Below are 4,794 nucleotides of genomic sequence, written 5' to 3' on the forward strand. Positions count from 1 at the left end.
TGTTTTTAAGGAAACTGTTCTGTCCATTTGTGAGTTCATGCCAGGCCAAGGAGTGTGGACTTACAGTCTGTCCCAGGGACGCATGGGACATTTCTGGCACTGCTGGATCAGAGAAGGCTGGCTGGTGGGTCAGCAATGGGATCAGCTCAGCAGCTCTTGAGATAGGGCTGCTTAGCACCAGGACAACCTTGAGTGTTTGACCCACCCCCAACCCCAGGGTGCAGCTACTGACCAAAACCCTTTGGAAGCCCCCTGGAGTGGGGTTGGACTGCCTCCCTTCCCTGGCACCTACAGTGGGAGAGAAGGATCTAAACTGCCTTTTGGAGAGACATGTTGGAGGTACAAGTAGGCTGGCATTCTCTCTGAGCAGCAAAAACCACTTTCCAATATTTATTTTCAAATGTCCTCATCTAAGAATTCTTACAAAAGTAATACATGTTCAGTGTTGAGAAATGAAAGAATACAGAAGATTGTAAAGAAGGAGACAAGAAGCCTCAGCTACCACCGGGTACAGAAAATAGTTAACGTTGTGTTTTATGTGCTGTTTCCCATCCCTCCCCACCATGTAACTGGGGTAAGCATTTTCCCCCAGCATTAAATATTTTCCCAAAACATCATGTTTATACTGGACAGTGGTCTTGGCTTCCAGACCTTCCTCCTGGTCCTCCTGAGGCCCCGGCTGAGCTTTGGGGTGTTGGAGTGACTTAGGCCCCCACTCAGGTACCCCCCCAACCAGCTACACACTGCCTCAGTGAGCCTTACCAGTCTCATGGTTGTAAAGACTGCTGGACTCCCACATTGTATCTGTTTTCCTTCAACTTCAGACTTGCTTATCTCTTGCTTTCTCAGCACATCTACTGGATATCTCATAGATGCCCCACGTGGTATGTGTCCAAGATCGAACTCCAGACCTCCTGCAGCCTACGTCCCGTGGCATCCCCTCTATCAGCAACTGGCAACTCCATCTTTCCAAGTTTCATGGGCCCCAAATCTTGGAGTCATTCTTGGCTTTCCTTCTCTCACATCCCACATCCAGTGGACCAGCGAACCTTGATGGTCTATCTCCATACAGAGCTGTTCAGAATCTGACCGGTCCTCATCTCTTCTTCCCTTCCCAGGTGCCGGAGCTGCCTTCAGCTCTCATATGGGTTGTTCCCCAGCCTCCTGATCATTTCCTCCACTTCCGTTCTTGCCTTCTGGTCCTCTGTTCTGCACATAGCAGCTGGAATGGCCGGGTAAATCTAATCCAGTCAGTCCTCTGCTCAAAACCTCCTACAGGCCTGGCCCCTGCTTTTCCTTCTGGAGGAGCACTGCCCCCAACTTGCAAGGCCAGTCCTGCCCTGTTATTCAGGTCTCAGCTCACAGGCCACTTCGTCAGGGAGCTCTTCCCTGGCCTTCCATCTGATTATTTTCCTGGCCACTGGTCTCTTTAGCCTATCATCCTATTTTGTTTCATGTCCTGCCTAGCATTCATTGTTGGACATTGGGGTGTTTTCCTGCTTATTAAATTGTCCCTTTTCTCTGGAATGTGAGTTTTGGAAGAACTGAGACCTTCTGTGTCTTGTTCACATCCCAGTCCCAATACCCAGAACAGGGCCTAGCACCAAGCAGTGCAAGAGATGTTTGCTCCTTAAAATTTAAAGGCAGCAGCTTGCAAGATGTGACCTTTAATTGTTCCTTGAATTTATGGAGTGAACTCCAGTGGCTTCCCTATGTTTTTATTTATTTTATTTTATTTTAAAAGTTTTCCCATTTTTAATAACAAATGAACAAATTCAGTCCCATAGAATGACCTGATTTTTTAAATTAATCCCTTCTTCCTGGAAGTTTAAGTCTTTGCAATGTTCTGCTATTACATGCATAAATATTCTTATTCAAACACATATATCTTTGTGCTTATTTTTTTTTATTTCCCTAAAAGAAAAACCCCTAGAGTAAGAATTTTTGGGTAAAGGGTTAGAGCATATTTAAGGTGGTGGATACATTTTGTTAATAGTTTCCAGAAAGCTGGAGCAGCAACACAACAGTATCTTTTTTTTTATTGAACACCTGGGAGAAAATGTGAGAGCTTAAGATTTCTAACAACTTTGTAACTTGCTTCACATTTATTCATGTTACCCTGGTTCCCTGTGTTTATTAGAGCTCAAAAATGCTCCATATCCTCAAAAAGAAATACAGAAACACAAAAAATGGGAAGGCAATTCTGTTCTCCAAACAGCTGGAGAGAAAGAAACAAATACATACTGAGCTCCCACAATGGGTTAAGCTCCGGCTGGGGGCTCTAGAGGGGCATCTCCTTTAATTCTATGGAGGTGGGCATTAGAATCCCTGGTGTCGTGACTACTGTGCTCTGGCTGCAGGCCTCTAGGTCCCGTCTACTAGAACGTCAGGTCGTGAGGACAGAGACCCCCTCTCTCTTACTTAAGGCTGATTCAGTCGGTGACATGCAGCAGGTATTCTGCAAGTTATCTGCTGAATGGATGAGGAACTAGGTTGAATTGTGACGGGGAGCCTGGGAGCTGGGCAGAGCAGTGGAAGACTGTGTTTTGAGGCATTTGGGAGAAGAATGTATGATGGTTGACTAGACCAGCTCCAGGAAAGAGCACCTGGGGGACACCTAAGTGGGCATCTGGCGGGCTGAGTAATAACCATCCATGCAGACTCCTCCTGGGACTGTACCTCAGAAGACTATACCAAGGAAACCAACTTTATGCCTGTTTATGTTTATTTATATGGTTATTTCCTTGACATCTTTCTTTATATTACAGAGTGGTTTTGTTTTGTTTTTTTAAGAATTAATTAATTAATTTTGCAGGGGGAGGAAGAGGGACAAGCAGAATCCAGGCTGAGCCTGAAGTCTGATACACCATCCCATGACCCTGAGATCATGACCTAGGCTGAAATCAAGAGGCAAACACAGACTTGGGGTGCCTGAGGGGCTCAGTTGGTYAAGATTTCTAACAACTTTGTAACTTGCTTCACATTTATTCATGTTACCCTGGTTCCCTGTGTTTATTAGAGCTCAAAAATGCTCCATATCCTCAAAAAGAAATACAGAAACACAAAAAATGGGGAGGCAATTCTGTTCTCCAAACAGTCTGATACACCATCTGCCTTTGGTCCAGGTCATGATCCCAGGGTCCTGGGTTGGAGCCCTCTGTTGGGTTCCCTGCTCAGCAGGGAGCCTGCTTCTGCCTCACCTCTGCCCTTCCCCCTGCTCATGCTCTCTCTCTCTCGCTCTCAAATAAATAAAATAAAATAAAAAGTCAAACACTCAACCAACTGAGCCACCCAGGCAATCCCCACCTTATTTTTTTTTAAAGATTTTATTTATTTATTTGACAGGCATAGATCACAAGTAGGCAGAGAGGCAGGCAGAGAGAGAGAGAGAGGAAGCAGGCTCCCCGCTGAGCAGAGAGACTGATGCGGGGCTCGATCCCAGGACCCTGGGATCATAACCTGAGCCTAAGGCAGAGGCTTTAACCCAATGAGCCACCCAGGCGCCCCCCACCTTATTTTTAATAAAAAGAAGGTATCCTTAGTCTCGGTTTTAGGAAATCCACTAGGGTTGCTCTCCTAGTTGGTCCCCCTGGACTGATGAAGCAGTCATTGTCTGAGTATCTTGGTGACCTGTTTTGTTTCTCCTGGGACACCTGGTATACAAAGATGACCACTAGGGAGGAGGTGGACTTTTTGCCCCAATAGCCCAAGGTTCCCTGAGTATAAAGAACTAGTATTCTCTTTAATCACTTCTGCCCCAAGATTTAAAATTGGGAACATTAGTCTGGACTGTGGTAGCTTCAGCTGAGGCCTAATAGCAGAGAAGGGGCCCATCCTAGGCTCTGAGAACTGTCCGAGCCTTGAGGGTCCCTGAACCCTAGCTGAGTGGGTTTGATTTGGCAAAGCTTGTGGCCAATACTAGAATCTCCTGCAGCCCCTTGGCCCAGGGAGCAGTCTGGACTGGGTGTCAAAGCCTGAGAGCGCAGGTACCAACCTCTGTGGCTGATTTTCTTTTTTAAAAGATTTTATATATTTATTGTCAAAGAGAAAGAGAGAGAGAGCGAGAGCGAGCACAAGCAGGGGAAGTGGCAGGCAGAGCAGGCAGAGGGAGAAGTAGAGAGCCTGACTCAGGGCTTGATCCCAGCCCAGGATGCTGAGATCATGACCTGAGCTGAAGGCAGGTGCTTAACCAACTGAGCCACCCACGTGCCCCTCTGTGGCTGATTTTCTAAGGGGACATTGAATGGGTGGAAGAAGTATGACAGACCCTGTGGAGAGCATAAGTCTCCCCAAATAATCATGGAAGCTGGAAGGCTGGCCCTTTAGGATGGAATACTTGAAAATTCTGCAAGAAGTAAAGACATCAAAAGGAAGATTTTATTTTCCTATTAATAAGCCAGATGGAGTTAATTACAAATATAAAAATGAAAGTTTACAAGATGTGACTTATAAATGCTTCCCAGATTTATGGAAAAGACCACAGTGATTGTACTTTATTTTAAATAAAGTTAATTTTTATTAGTTATTTTTTTAAAAGATTTTATTTATTTATTTGACAGAGATCGCAAGTAGGCAGAGAGGCAGGCAGAGGGAGGGGGGGAAGCAGGCTCCCCGCTGAGCAGAGACCCCGGTGTGGGGCTCAATCCCAGGATCCTGAGATCATGACCTGAGCTGAAGGCAGAGGCTTAAACCACTGAGCCACCCAGGCGCCCCAAATAAAGTTAATTTTTTAAAATAATGGCTACCTTTGGCCATTCTAAGGTTCTCCCTGGAAAAAGAATTTTTGTCCACAGG

This window comes from Lontra canadensis, unplaced genomic scaffold (genome assembly GCF_010015895.1).
Source record: "Lontra canadensis isolate GAN:19392208 unplaced genomic scaffold, GSC_riverotter_1.0 scaffold12, whole genome shotgun sequence".
NCBI lineage: Eukaryota > Metazoa > Chordata > Mammalia > Carnivora > Mustelidae > Lontra > Lontra canadensis.